We start from the raw sequence: 16,589 nt of genomic DNA on the forward strand, positions 1-16,589 counted from the left end.
TTTTTAATAAATTTTGGTTACCAATCTATCCGCGATTAGTCCTTGTGCCAATACACAACTTAGGGTGAGCGGTCCCCTTGAGTGAATCTGAGTTAACGTTTTATGAATGTGAGTGAAAAGATTGTGTTGTCATTCCTCCCAGAGGACAAAGATATAAAATTTCCTATATGTTTCAAGCCAATCCCCATGGCTTTTCCTCAGGACCAAGGATCTAACTATCTGATTTCACTCCTAAATCAGTAGATTTGACATAAAGTGACTGCACACACTCTGCATGCTAATAAAAAGTTAGCACCTACTTGGTGTTACTGCTTGGCAACCTGCAATATACAATAAGAGAGTTAGACTGCCAAGGAGATGGCAGAAAACAGGATAACAGGACACTTCTGCTGGTGAGATAGGTAAGGCACACCGTGTAAAATTACTATTAAAAAAAAAAACGCCTTTAAGTGAAAGTCCATGTGGGCTAGAACGAGTTGCTTGCTGAGGTGAGCACACCTAATTAAAACAGTGAGCCCTGTAATGCAAAACACAGAAGCACACTTAACACAACAAAGACACTACATACAAAAATAAAGCAAAACCTTTGCTTCATAGGTCCTCCAGTGTCAAGGTGAGCCTATAGTCACACTCAATGAGATAAAAAACCATAATTTAATGCCATCAAGTATTGCTCGTCAAAGTACGATTACTCAGAGAGATAATCATGCCACGTGGGCACCCAATGGCTGTGCCATAATTACTGCTTCAAGGCGCTCCCTTGGCCAAATCACCTAGAGGAAATGTACTGGGGCCTGCATATTGCCGTCCTCACTCTGTGGTGCCATTAATATACTAAGTATGGTGAGCCGGCGCATAGGTTGTGCCTCCTCGCTTCACCGGTGCAGAGCAGCTGACAACTAGCCTGCTTGCTCTGTTTGAAAATGTCGACTGCTAATGGAACCACTTTCTGCTTCCACTCCCAGTCAGTGAATAAGTGCCTCCTCATCTGTGGATGTCCGTATGATGCATGGTGAACTGGTTGAGGGGGCATTATTAGGATGAATGGTGCAATGTTAGAAAAGGGAATGGAATTACACCAAATTTGCCAGAAAGCTAGATCTCATTCGAGAATTTGCGATTTGGTGTAAATCCGTTCAGTAGTTTTTGAGAAATTAAGGGTAAATATGTATAGATATCTAGATTGTTGGGTTTGTGGGTGTGCCTCTGAACACCTGCGGGCATGTAACTTCAAATAATAGAAGGATCTGATTGGCCAAGGGGGGCTTTTTTTCCTGTCAGTCATCTTGCTCCCACAGAAATGAGAGGCTCCCTCAAGTCCAGCACTAGCTCGCACTCGGATTGGCTGGCCGCAAGATGACATTTTGAACGTTCATCTGATGTCATAAACTATGTTGTAGCATGAGTGTGCAGAAATGTAAGGCAACTCGGAATTATTTTTAAACAAACATGCTTCTAATATACATTCTGTATGAAGGGCTCAACAAAACGAGCATATTTTATTTATGATCAACAACGTTAAAAATATTAAAAACACGTTGTTATTCCATGTCGTTGTTGTGTTCGTACCATTGTACACATATTCATAACAACAATCAAATTGCTCAAACATCTCACCATTGATGTCCATATACGTTCATCTCACCCAAATACTATGAAAAAAATACATAGGCCCTCATTTATGAAAAGTGACGCATTGCTGCGAGAAAACAGCAATGTGTCACTTTTCATTGCGACGCCAATGATGCGCCATATGTACAGTATGACGCATCATGTTGCAAGGAGTTACAGAAACATCCGTATTTCTGATGTATCTGTAGGCGCAGAAATGACGCATTGCTGGAGTATGTCATGAAAGTGACGCAACTCCAGCAATGGGTCATTACACATTGGTAAGTCCCATGTTAAATGTGCCTGCGTCAGTCTGATGCCTTCCATGAGGCAGGCTTAAGATATTGAAGCATTTGCGTCCTAGAAGTGGCGCAGTGAAATCTTATAAATTTCACTGCGTCACTTCTACGACACTTTCTTGCGTCGGAACGCCCCACTGCATACATTATACCTGGTGCAGGTATAATGTGACGCAGGGGTTTACAAAGTGACGCATCTACCTAGATGTGTCACTTTGTAAATATGGCGCAACATGGCACATTTTTTACACCGCTGGTGTGTCACAAATAGTGACGCACCGGCTTTGCAAAAGTGCCGCAAGGGCCCATAAATAAGCCCCACAGAATCTGTGCAATATAAGTTTCTTCATTGTTTGTATGCAATATTGAGAATTTTTGCAGGTGTAGGCATCTTGATAATACTTTTTCATAAAGATACATAGACTAAATAAATGCATTGTTTTGAATCTTCTAGTGGCTTAGATCTATGTGTGTTTTGGCACAAAGCGCCTTCATCAGGAAAGCACCTTCTCATCAAGATAGAAAGACATGCTTTGGTGGAATCTTTGGACCGTCGGAATATGTATGTATCCTCAAGAAATAGAATTACTAGAAGCTGACCAGTAATAATACTGGAACTCGCAGCAGAAAGCAGAGGCATGTTCAATTTGGATTATTGACTGGCTAAACTGCACTGTGTGGGCAGAGAAACAAACCAAAAGTCTGCTCCTATTCGGAGGGAGCATTTTTAAAGCCCTGCCCGCTGTGAGCAAACTTTGTGTTTGCTCGTATTTGATGGGAGGTTTAAAATGCTCCCACCAGGTGGGAGCAAATACACATTTCCCTGCCCATGCCAGTGTGGGGATGGCAACTACTGTGTCTCGGGAGAGGGCTCCCTGGGACACAGTATGTGATCCACCCCGGGGGATGTGGTCCCCGGGCCCGTGGATGGCTCAGTGCCCTCCTCTATTTAAAAAAAGTTAAGCAATTCTGGGAATGGGGTCCCCGGGGCCTTTAGAGGCTTAGCGAAGGAGACAGTACAGACCCCCTCCCCTTTTATTTTAGTAATCAGCCCTGGATTTGGGCTGCTTGCTGGCTTATAATTGGCTTGGGGAGTGCAGCCGCATGCCCCTTCCCTTATGGAATGCGGCCCTGGGGTAGGCTCCTATAATGGCTGGGGGAGGGAACCAAGCATCCCCTCCCCTTGATTAAACAACCCGGCCCCTGGCTGTCATCGCAGCAAAAATTGGCAATTTTATTTTCATTTGTTCCCTGGGAGTGTCCCTGTCTACCCCCCATCAGGCCTTGGGGGGCAGGGTATTCCTACCCTGCCCCCTTATATTATTTTTTTTTATTTACTTCAGGACAGGGGGCTAAGTCCCTGAGTTCAGTAATGGCTGGGGGCTAATCAGACCGCTCACTCCCACTGATGCAGGCTTGCGTGGGAGCAAGATGGCCTAAGGGAAAACATGCTCCCTGGGCCAATTTGAACTAGGCCAGGGCAGAAAACTCTGCGAGCGTAGGAGAGATTTCGGAATTTGTGCATGCCACAGTGAAGCATGGAGTTCTTAGATTCAGCCTTCCAGCGCAAAGCAGATTTTCTGTTTCTTTTTGCAAGATTTGTTTTGGCGCTCTCTCATGAGAGCCATGATACTCTTGGGCTGAAAGTGAGCGTGAGCAAGACTACAGCCCACTTACACAGCTTCAAACCGCAATGGCGTCAATACAGTGCTGCTCGTGAACGCACCACTCGAGTAGATTTTGTTACTGAGAAGCAGCTAAATCTACAAAAAGGTTTTCAAGGAACCTCTCAAGTTCTTTTTTATGTGAAAAGCCTTTTTTTAAAAACATTTTTTTCCAACAGGAAGGAAGTGCCACACAGACTCCAACTTCCTGTTCCTCCCATTGCTTTGTTCATCTCCTGGTCACTTTTCATTTGGGTTTGGAGCTGGAAGGATAACTCTCTTTGTCTGCTGCATACATACAATTGGATTGAAGGACTTTGTATTTGAGATTTCACAAGTGAGGTAAAAAACTCTTGTATAAGCGTGTTGTTTGTTTTGCTAGAGGACATGCACCAGTATTTATTTGTACTTTTATTTGATTTTTCAAATTTATTGAGGTGGGTGGCTTTCAGTTTCAGTAGGGTCCTAGTTATATTTTTGCTTGTAAAGGAGCAATGTTGCACAGTTAAGTACATTTGCTCCATGTTTGTTAAATTTGCAATATTTATTTATTTTACTCTTTGGCCTAGTCTGCTAACAGGCCATCCAGCACAGTACTAGTCATGGGTGCATGAAACAACTGTTTTTGTGGTATATGTTGTTTTATAAAATCATTTACGGCTGGGATGGCATTGGATTAAGTAAAAAAAATTGGTGTTTTTGTTTTGTGTACAAAAGTGTACATGCGGGGTAATACTTGATGCCTTCGGAGGATGTGTGCTGTAAATTTTTTATAGCACAGTTGATTTTCATTTTTGGCATTGCTGAATTAATGGTAGTGTTTTTTTCAGTGTTACTATGTCTCCTTTGCCTGGCCAGTGAGTGTGCTTGCCCCAGGCCACCATTTGTCTTTGTTCTACATGCCATGTGGCCAGGAGACATTTTGTGTAGTCTGTGTACATAGGCCTGAATATGTTCTCTTTGTTTCCCATTCCTCCTTGCTCACTGTTGTTGTTTGACCATGTGGCATGCAGCCATTATGTGCATTCAGTCAGTGTGCCTTTGCCATGAGCTGGCATGGGCTCTTTGCTCCCCATGCCTCCTTGTACGCTGTTGTTGTTCGACTATGTGACTGGCAGCCATTTTGTGTATCCAATCAGTGTGTTTTGTAATAGGCTTGCATGTGTTCTTTGTTCCCCATGACTCCTTGTCACCGTTGTTGTTTGACCATTTGGCTGGCAGCAATTTTGTGCATACAGCCAGTGTGATTTTGCCATAGACTTGTAAGGATGGATGTGATATCAGTTTAATCATACACTTGAGGATCACTGTAGTACATGTATATTAAGAATATGATTTTGATAAACAGTGCTGATAAATAACATGCATTTTTTTTTTCACCTCTTTGCCTCACAATAGGTAATGGTGGATCGTTTTTGTAATTGTAATTTTCGATTAGAGTTGTTATTAATATGTTATTGTAATTTTATTTTTTCTTTAATTTTTTAATTTAGCATTTTTGATTTTACATATTTTATTCAAATTAAAAAAATACGAATTTAAAGTTTTTTTCATTTGACATTCTTTATTTAATTTTTTCATTTCTTAATTTAATTTTTACAATTGTAATTTTCAATTTTTTAATTGCTTTTAAATAGATTTTTTTGTTTCTTATTTTTATTTATTAAATTATTGTTTTTGCATTTTGTCTTGCTCCATCCATCCATCGAGCATAGGCGCACAGCTGCTCTACAGCATTCTGTTTTTTTCAGGTATAATGCCATTTCATCCTGGACACCCTGATTGTAGTGCACTGCAGACCCCTCAACATCATTTATTTTTTTAATGATTATTCCATTTCCCCCTGGCCCACATTGCCTGCCATAGGCGCACATTAACCTTAATTTTTTAAAAGATTATTATTTTGTTTACAAATGCACTTCTCTGAGTGCCACAGGTGTCTCACCTAAAATAGATGGACATAAAGCAAAGAGCTATATCTGTATTTTGTGTTATCCTGATTACATTTTATGGTACGGTGATGTGGCTTGACTTTAAAGAGGTTGATTTATTATTAGTTAAGTAACCAACCACACTAATATTGCCTTTGCCTGTACTAATTCAAATTGCGACAATATCACAGTTCACTAAATGTTTTTCTTGCTTGTTTGCTTTTAGGTGCACAAGAGAAGAAGAGACATCACCCACAGTGCTGCCAAACTGAAGGCCTGTACAGTGACGTCAGTCCTCCAATCTCTTCCGCTTGTGCAGCTTAGTCCCACTGCCAACTGAGAGCTTTAAAAAGGCCCAAAGAAAGTTGCTCCCAAGAAAGTGGTCAGTGAGAAGAAGCCGCTTTCCCCCAGTGGAGTGCCGACAACAACTTTTTGCAGATGTGTGCCTGACGGACCAGCCTACAGGAAGGAACATGGGAGCAGCACTCAAACATCAACAGCACCACTCCAACCTAAGCCCAAGACTTTGTCTGTCAGTGAGACAGCCGCTGCAATCATGGCGACACTAGCGAGAAGTGACGCAGAATTTGATTTGTCCCTTTTGCAAAGTAGTACCCAGTCATTTCAGGAACCAGAGCAAATTGGACAGTAGCAACAGCCAGAAATAGTGCATCTTCCTGAAGTTGGATCAGAACAAAAGGTTGAGCTTCCTGCCAAGCAAGGACATCCTCTTTCGAATCATTAGCTCCCAGACCTCCAGCAAGGAAAAGGAAGGGTACAACTCCACCATCTTCTCCAAGCATCACTTTTGATGACGATGATAGGGACATGGAGTGGATCCCAGCAGAGTCTGGAAGATGCCAGGAATGGCAAGGAAAAATAAAATTTCCTGAGAGCCTTAGAATTATGGAAAGTGATAATGAGGAGGACGACGGCGAGGAGCTAGTCATTGTAGAGTCCGACATCACTATTCAACCAGCTCCGAGGGCTGTGTCATAAGTAGCACTGCCAGCTCCCATTTTGCAAAGCACCAGCTTAGACGTGTACCAACCTCTACCTCAGTAGACGTATGCACCGCAGAGAGGCAATCGACACACCCACCTACCTCCAGTTCAGATTTGCACACATGAGAACATTGCAATATGCACCATTAGCCACAAAAGTGTTTGTCGAGGTAAGCCAGGTTCACATTATGGTACTGGAGGCTAAATGTCCCATATAAAAAAAAGTCACACAATCCAGTTAAAAAATTGCTTAACGTGGCAGTAATGGTAAGGAGAGCTGGGAAATATCAGCTACAAGTCCAGTCAGGGTGGGAGGTGACAAGGAAGAAGAGGGTGACATACTCAAGCAAAGCAGTCCTGTCCCCAGCAGTGCACTAGCAGAATCACCCACCTCAGCAACTTAACAATGGCACAAGAAGACTCAGAGTCAGATGGAGACACCACTGCATCCAGTGACTGCCCCACCATGACGCACACTGAGTCTACCATCACCTACATCTCAAAGGTTACTTGCATCAGTGGCCTAGAAAAAAAGAAAATACAGGCCATTATTATGGGCATGTTCAGGCAGGAGGAGCCCTACGACCGCAACCACCCAACTGCGCGTTTTCACAATGGAAAGCTGGCAAAAATGTTAGCACTGGACCTCCTCCCTTTTTCAATTGTGGAAGGAGTGGGATTCTTAGAATTTGTGGCAGCCATCTGCCCGAAATGGAAGGGTCCAAGCTCAGACCTATTTTGCCAGAGTTGACGTTCCAGCGCTCCATCACAATGTGCTGCAATTGGTTGGACAAAGTTTGCAGCAAAGTGTTGTTCACACTATCCACCTGATGACAGACATGTGGGCCAGTTGTCAGGCCACTGCTAACATGTGCATCACTGCACACTGCATCTCTTTTGTGGGGGCAAAGCAAAAGCTATCTATATTTCTTGGCCCGGAAGAAAGTTTTAAGAGTGTTCCACGGCATGCAACAGTAGCCATGTTCGCCATGGATTAATCTGCAAACGTCTTGGGTGAATTTAACAGCAAGGTGTCTGAATGGCTGTGACCTAGAGGTCTCAGAATTGGATTAGTTGCCTCAGACGGTGGCTATTTCAGGGTCCTGTGTTGGGTGCATTGCATTAACCTGGTTGTGCAAGATTTTCCCAAAAAAGAACAACATACTAACCACCTGCAGAAGAACCTGCCCAGAAGCAGTTGCGGATTATTCAGCATGCTAATAGAGTACCACTTAAAGCCCTGATACAGGGAGTGCCAAAACGTTGGAATTCGACCTATTGCGTGTTGCAGCATCTTTTTGAGCTGCACAGACAGCTCAATGACTATTTCATTCAAAGGGTAGGGGATACAATTGGGAAAACTATGACCATGAATGCAGACAAATGATGCCTGACACAGATGCTACTCCCTTTTGATGTTTTCACACAGGAAGTTAGCAAGGAGGGCATTACGAAGGGTCAAGCTATCCTGTTGTTGTATCTGCTACAAGACCAGCTTAAATAGGTGTCTGAAAGGTTCACACTCACAGGTGTGAACGAAAACCCAGAAGCGCATGCCTTGGTTAGGAGCTTAATCTTTCGCTTGGCTTGTAATGCAAGGCTGCAAAATGACATAATCTCGTCCAAAGAGTACATCTGTGCCACAATACTTGATCCACAATACAAAAGATTCTGCCCACTTTCATTCCTTTGTCTGACTTGGAGGTTTTAAAATACAAGAGGTGGATTGTTGAGAAAGCCAGAGATCTGGAAGAAAAACGGCTGGAACTTGAAGTCCCACTCTGCAGTTCTGGGGTGCTGCCTTCAAATTCCAGAGAGGCCAGTCCGGTTGTCTCACGGCATCCAACACCAGCAACAAGAACACTGGCGACAACAACAATAGGAACAGAAGAATTGTCCACAACCTCTGCCTTGACTTGGTTTCAAATGGCAGGGCTTAAGAGGCAAAGGCAAAAGAGGTAAAGCAAGTGCCAGCACCAATGAACATTCACAGAATGTTGTAGGAGTATCTGGATGACCTAAAAGAGCTCTATGTTGATTAAAATTCATTGATATATTGGTATGGGAAGATCCACCAATGGCCAGAGCTCAGCAACAGTGCAATAAAGTATCTGGTTTGTCCTGTCACCAAGGGTTTCTGCTGAGTATGTGTTCAGTGCAGCTTGTGCAGTTGTTACAGTGCGAAGGACCAGTCTCTCGCCTCAAAACATAGTGATTGACCATGATCACAATGAACAACATTTCATACAACATGATAACACAGTTCCTTAAACAACACAGCAGGAGGAGTATTGGTCAGCATCAAGTGTGTTAGCTGACCAACTTCTGGGTGAACCACCTGAGATTGAGGACAAACTCTACTTCCCGGACATAGAATGCCAGTGCTGCCAAAGAATATTTAAATTATTTCTCATTAAACTTCTTTCTATGCAAAATAAAAAAGTATTTAGTGGAACATTATTTTTGTGTCACATTTTATTTCAGTCACATAAATGTACGCAATGGACTTGGACCAGTGTGCTGTGAAGAAGCCTTCAAAATTCCTTTATGACATTGGAGACAATGCCTGCCTCCCTCGCATGCCTATCTTTTTTTTGCATCACTTAGCAGGGCTGCCTAGAAGATCACTGATTTACAAGAGTGCCAATACCAAATTCCAATGTGTTGACTCCATCAAAGATACAATTGTGTATCTACTACCTAACCTACCTGTGCTTGGATTGGAAGCGGTAACTACAACTATTGCAACAATGAGTGAGTCATGATTGATGATTCATGTGGTGGCAGACAGTAAGGGAGTGTGTTTTCAATGCATAGTAAACTTAATTTTGATGAATTACAATGTTTGGTGCCTGATGGGTGCTCCTTTTTCCTGAAGTTGATTGACCTTTTCAAACGTACTTAGCGAAAATGTACCTGTACGGCCCACTACTTTTTTGGGGATCTTCAGAGATGTCTGTTTCTTTACTTGTTCATCAACAGCAATGCATTAGCATTTATCTTGATGGGGATGGGGATGGGGCTGGGATGGCGTTCCTCGGAGTCAGGAGGATGGAAGGACTCAGGGCGGAATTACCTCATCAACAGGTAGAAGAAGGAAGTTATTGCCTTTAAAGGGAAACCATGACTCTGAGGCCTAATGCTTAGGTATGGTGAATGCAGAGAAGTGAGTTGATTTGGGAAATGCTGCTGAGTGTGTGTGTTGCACTTGTGGCAAAAGTCAGCGAAACTCCGATTCCTCTTGTTTTTTGCTCTGCTTTTGGCTCTTCTTGGTACACTCCTCATGAAGATTACCTTCCTTCTGTCCTTCTCCTTGACTCTACAATACAGTTTCTGTTTTACAATCCTCAGGCCTTCTGCTCTCCTGCATTAACGAAAGGTGAAAACTGAGCTCAACACTCCTGCTTACCTACCGGACCAGTTCAAACAGGCACCCAAGAGTGACGGACATTCCCACCCAATTTGGAAATATATTATAATTTTTCTTTTAACAATCATATTTTTAGAACTGGGTGGGTTCAATTCACTCCTCCATAATTTGATGTTTTCAAACCTAGAAGACAGACATTTAGATATCTTATAACTTGGGACGTAGGGGCAGAAGGACTGTTAGCAATGCATTCAACTAAACTTTGTCATACTTATTCCTTTGTCTCCTTCCACAACAGATTGATGATGACGATGTGCTGCCAATTGCCCTGATGAATATAGTTCTTGTGTTGTGTTTGTCTTTGTCACACCTTTTCCCAAATTCTCTTTCTCCTCTATTCATCAAACCCCCAACCCTTTTCCCCAGGCTGTGTGATTTCTTTGGAGATGTGTCTTAATTTACACCAAAAAGATCACAAACTTGGTGGAGTTGATGTGGTTAAATGCAACACCAACTTACGGTGGTATCTTCTATTATATGAGCATTAGTTCACAAAAGCCCCACTCACCCAACCATGCTTAGGTAAGAACGTCGTTCCTCAACTTCAGCATCATTATTCAGGCCTTTGTTATGCATATATAAAACACTTAACCTTGTTGACTACAGAGTACAGACTTTGATTTCATTTTTCCTGACCAGGGGATTTCCTAACTTTGTTTTTTAAATAATTCCATACTCACCATTGCTCAGAATAATATACTATTACTAGTTTTTGTTCTGATATGTGGTATTTTTTGATGTGTCATGGTGGCAGTAGTCTGTCCACAGTCTTTCTAAAACTATAATATAAATATATATGTATAACCTACTAACTCTTGTTTTTCTTTCAGTTTAGTTGCCTGTGATCCTTTTTATTATACTACAGTTGGAGATCACCTAGGTGGGAGTGGGACCTCGCTGTGATGCCTTCCCGGTTAGCACTACCTTAAAGAAGGTACTTTGGGAGACCACCCAGTAAGGTGTTGAAAGATTGACAGAGGGGGAGCCACCAGCCATCACTTGATCTATTAAAGTAAGAGGACTATGAAGTGAAGTCAACTACTTTATTTTGTACATAACTAACTTGCACTGCAGATGCGATAAGTATGAGTAATTGTTTATCTATGTTTCTGTAGGCAATATAGGGAATGGCAGCACACCCTCCTAACTAGCATACATTTTGAGAAATACATTAAAAAAATACACTGTGCAAGAAGGCAGTAGTGCAAAGTAAAAGTAAAACACAAAAAATACCTTCAGACATAAAGTATATGAAAAATATTTTTCCCTCTATTTGAACAGTCAAGAAAAAACCCGCCCTCTCCACCCAAAATAAGCCCACCCCTCTCCCCAAACAAATCAATCCATCCCCAACCAATGTCTAAAGAAGAAAAGTCCGAAACACCCATTCACAACTTCCTTCCCATCCTCTCCACCCACGACAACAGTCCTTCTCAGAAAAGCTAAAAAAAAGGGCTTAGAAGAAGGCATTGTCAATTTTGGTCCAGAACTGGTCCAGACTCTGCTTGGTCCTCCCCAAACAGCTTTATAACCAGCTTTCCAATGGTCAATCTGCTGCAGGATGATGCGATGGAATGAGCAGGAGGGATGGCCACTGGCAGCAGTGGCAGTTAGCAACCCTGGCTGGCAGCGTCGATGGTGATGTAATGGCCAGGAGGCTGGAGGCTGTAGCTGGCTTGCTGAACTGGGGCCTGGGTCATAGACAGCTACTTAACATCACTTTCTCCTCCAAGGCCACCAGCCACTGGTGCTCTGACTGGATGGTCTTCAGCGTCTGTCACTGCATCCAGACCGCTATCTCCTTCTTAGTCAGTGGCAGACCAGCAGGAGTACCTATATCAGGAGGGAAAAAAAAGAAAAAAGATACATTGTAAACAATGCTCCAAGTAAACACTTGTTTAAAATTAAATAGTGGGCTGCACAGAAGCAGTACATACTTTGTGTGGAAAAATAAATTACCGCTCATTAATGAGTAAGGCATTATGCGCAATGGAGTAGAAGTTGTTGTGACAAATTGATGGAGGCCTGCTAGCCAGCTTCTGCAGCTGGGGCAGTTGTAGTGGTCAATTATTCTATTTAATTCCTTTGGCCCTGCTCTTCTTCAAGTACCTTTTACAATGAATAAGCTACTACATCACACAGGCCATGTATAATGTGGATATTTTTATCCTATGTGCCGTAAGTATGCAGTGGGGAAAATGATGCACTGAACTACTGGTAAAGGAACAGGATGTATAAATTGTATTTGGCACATTCGTCATAGAGTATCCCATATGCCAATCTTGAAATCAGGTACTTAGTCCCATTTTACTCACTGGCCTCACCCTCACAAATTATTGACAATAAATTATTTCCCTGGGCAGTAAGGAAAGGAAACTTGATTTACTCTACTGCAGGGTAAGATAGAGGGGTTAGGCGAGATAGGTAGAGCTTTTGCTGCAGAATAGTGGGATGTCACTGGTCAAGGTCACGAGGCTAAGCTTTGGCTTATTCAGTCACTGTAGTTGGCAAAAGTCAAAAGGGAAAATGTTGAAAAGGCAATTATCTGTTATGGGGAACCAAGAAATATATTTATGAATCACTTCGCATGGCCATAAAAATGTGGCAGATGCCAAGACTGGATTTTTAAATTTTTTGGTAGGATCGGACAGAAGAACTTAGGAAACGATGAAGGAGTGAAGTACTAGGAGGTGACTGAGTGAACGAAGGGAAACACACCTTGTGTGTTCGGTTTGCAATGCATTGAAAACTGCATTAACTGAAGCAGACACACATTGCCCTGCCAACACTGCTGTCATCAATTGAACCATACTGCACTTAGGTCATGGGTGTTGGAATGCCATGGACATGGACAGGGTGATGAATGATGATGGGTGGGATACAAATCTGCATTGCATACCAAATACAGTGAATCAAGGAAGTAGGCCACAAATTAAAATACTGCCCACTTTGAGCCATGGCTTTGATAATAAAATATCCAAGTAAGCGAAATAGGTGAGCACCATGTCCCATTCCACAACAGCACCATTGTTTATGTATCCAATCACAGTTCATTAATCTTTTCATTCTTCCAGATTCACCAATACCCACCATGATTTAAGCTTTACTTTCTCTCATCCAGTCTTTCACGAACGTTTCCAATTTACCATAGCCATCCCTTTAGTATTCACCCTTTTTTCAACCATCCTTTCACCCATCCATCCAATAACCCAACACCCACCCACCATCCTATAACCCACCCACACATCCTTTCACTCATATACCATCTTCACCCATCCTTTCTTTTAACCTTCCATTCTTTCTCGTTTCCATCAAGCCATAATTTTTAGGAGTTCAGTATGTGAGCTTTTGCTCAACCACCCCTGTAGCTGCTAAAACGGGGGGTTCATGATCACGAGTCATGATGACACCCTTGTAGCTAATGAGTATAATAGTAATTGTCAATAAGCAAGCATTGTGATTTGTGACTTACCACTGCCTGTCCCTGCCGCCGCTTCTCCCCCTCCAAATAACTCTTCTCCTGCAGCGGAATTTGAGCCAGCACAAGTTGTCTGTCCGTCTAGAAAAAAAATGACAAATTTTTTAGATGCCAAATACGCCTCCCCTTAATTTTTTTAATGAACAAATACAATCGCAATAAATCACCACAGTTCGGTTACCAGTATCTTCTATCAAATATCACTCTGGCCATTTTATTGGTTGACAATGTTATAAAACAAAAGGTAGTCTAGAAAACCAAAACCTTTTCATAAGGGAGGGGCAGAGCTATAGCCTATGATGATAACTCTGAGTCATTGAATCACAATGAAGAGCTGAAAAAATGGTCAGTGAAAGACATATGGTGTTGGTTGGCAAATGCAATGAGCCCTCATACTTTCCAGCAATGCTGCATCGTCATGGAAACTACTGGTATACTGCATAAATGAATTACACAGCACAAAATTGGCAGAGGGTCCATGACCATGGCTACTCTCTCTGTTTAATTGTTACAGTATGAGCAAGAAAAAGAAACTCTTCTCAACAAGCATGCTTGGTGAATAATATTTATAATACTAGCTTACTCGGCCCTGCAATCTTCACAGAAGACAGAGTACGAAAAATCTGTTCAAAGTCTTACAGTACCACAAGATATATAGGGGAGAAATAAAGAAGAACAACAAAGCACAAGAAAACTACAGACTCGTGGAGACAGGAGAAAGTCAGCTACAAATATAAGAAACCATGCAATATGGAAAAAAGGAGAAAGTCAGCTACAAATATAAGAAACCATGCAATATGGAAAAAAGGATAATGCAGGAATAACAAGAATTAAAAATTGTCTAGGGAGGTTGGAAAAAATGAGACAGTATAAAAAAGAAATACAGCAAAACTAAAAGTAGTATAAAATAGTGGGCAGAGGAAAAAGTTTGGTAAGTAATAATATTAAATAATAGGACTTACTGGGGTTAGCAAAGCACACAGCAGTGGTGCTGGTGGGCGGCGCCTCCTCACCAGCTCCCCCCAGACCCGCCTCTGCACTTCCCATCTTCAAGCCCTTGGATGCAGATGTCAGAAATAAAGAAGATAAAAAAATAGATTAGTGGTACTTTTAATCACTTTGAAATTCTTATGACAGGCAAATGCAGTAACATTTTGCTTTTCTAAATCAGATCACCTATAGTACTAGTATCAATACTATCAACTATCGTAAAGTTGGCCATACTAGTTCGAAAGTCTCTATTCTGAAAATCGTTAACAAAAGCTTAATTTGGAACTAAAGCATTGCAATGAATGATCTTTGATTCTATTCTCATTTCTCAACCCCCTAAATGGACCAACTCAGTCTCCCTTTTTTGCAATGCACAGATGTATATTTCACATCACTGTGAGATTTCTTTGGACTATATGATCTAAATAAAGAAATGTCACAGAGAATGCTAACTCCCTTATATCACTAATTCACAATGGTGGCAGGATGGCAGAGGAGTCTGTAATGGCTTCTTAAATAATAGCAGCCAAATACACAACTAACTAGTATAATTAGGTAGTGCTGAGCAACCGCCTAGCTCAAACTGGATCACATACAATTCTTAATATAAACTAAATGTAACTTACCTCTGAGTGTCAGTAGCATGCTATTCGGAAAAAGAATGTTAGCATTGTAGAACACAAAAACAACAAATAATTACAGAGCCCCGCAATTTCGATGCCTAGCAGCTGATGCTCTTGCAGGGGGTACCCTTGCCCGGGCCTGCTGCCTCCTGCCAGCATGGCCAGGAGGTAGCGTGCATGTAAAGAATAAGTGCTGCCACCTCTGCCTCACAAAAGATTGTGCGGTGCTACACCCCTTGGCTGTGTTGCTATCTGCAAGCTGCTGGCTGTTCGGAGGAACCTGGAGTCGACGCTCCCCTGGTCACCCTGCTCTGCCATGGTGCTGGCTAGGGTGAAATAAATCAAGGGATCAGGAACAGGAAGGAAGGAAGGAAGGAAGAAATAAGGAAGTAAAGGGAAGAATAAACTAAAATACAAAAAGTCAGGAATAAACACAAACAAAATGAAAAAAAACATATAATACACACACAAAAACACACACTGCTACAATAATTAGGGATGAAGGGTAGCTAAGTTAGATCGGGGAGGATTGAAAAGATTGGTAAGGATAGAAAAACCAGGCCCAGCACCATGAACAAAACAGAAATCAAAACGGCAGTGCCCATGCAAACCACGTGGTGCCATTAACACGTGATTTCCGGCGTAAAAACGCACTTCACAGTTTTTGACCACTTTGTGGAGTTCCGCATAGCACGAATCCGCAAACTCCCCCATGCTTAATCAGAACGCTCTATTTTTTTTAATTGGGTTTGAGGGACTCTCGCAAGAGTATCTTGAACCCAACCATACAGCTATTCAAATAGTATTCAACCTTAATTTCTCTAAAACTACTGAACAGATTTGCACCAAATCAGATAAAAGCACAATTTGCGTACCAAGATCTAAATTCCTGCCAAATTTGGTGTAATTCTGCTCAGCAGTTTTACTGTAGTCCTGCCTAAAGAAGTCTATCAAAATTGCATGGATATTTTGCATTTGTCCCCCCTTTTTTTTCTTTTTTCTGTGCCCCTGCTTGACAGATCACCCATAACTTTCCACGGTCGCCAGTAGGTAGTCATAGTTAGGACCTATTATCCATAGGAAATTTGTAACATTCTTTTCCCAATAACCTTGGTGCCGGATGACGAATCTTTGAGAAATGTTCAAAACTGCTGGGGCGCTCTGGTCAGCTCCTATCCTGAAAGTTTGGGGGTGATTCGTCAAGCGGGGGCCGAGAAAAAAGGGGGGTCCCAAAACATGTTTTCTCCATGTTATTTCCCATAGGAAAGTTTGGAACAGGCTACAGACCGAACTGCTGAACGGAATTACACCAAATTTTGCAAAATGGTAGCCCTTGGCTTAGAAAGAGACCTTTTTTTTAAATGGTGTAAATCCGTTCAGTAATTCCTGAGAAAATCAAAAAATAGAGGTCAACAAATCAATTTCTCATAGGAAAGTTTAGACACGGTTATAGCAAAAACTGCTGAACGGAATTACACCAAATTTGGCAAAAAGGTACTGCTTGGCTCAGAAAGCGACCTTTTTAAAAATGGTGTAAATCCTTTCAGTAGTATTTGAGA

Source organism: Triturus cristatus, chromosome 2_1 (assembly GCF_964204655.1).
Source record: "Triturus cristatus chromosome 2_1, aTriCri1.1, whole genome shotgun sequence".
NCBI classification, from domain to species: Eukaryota; Metazoa; Chordata; class Amphibia; order Caudata; family Salamandridae; genus Triturus; species Triturus cristatus.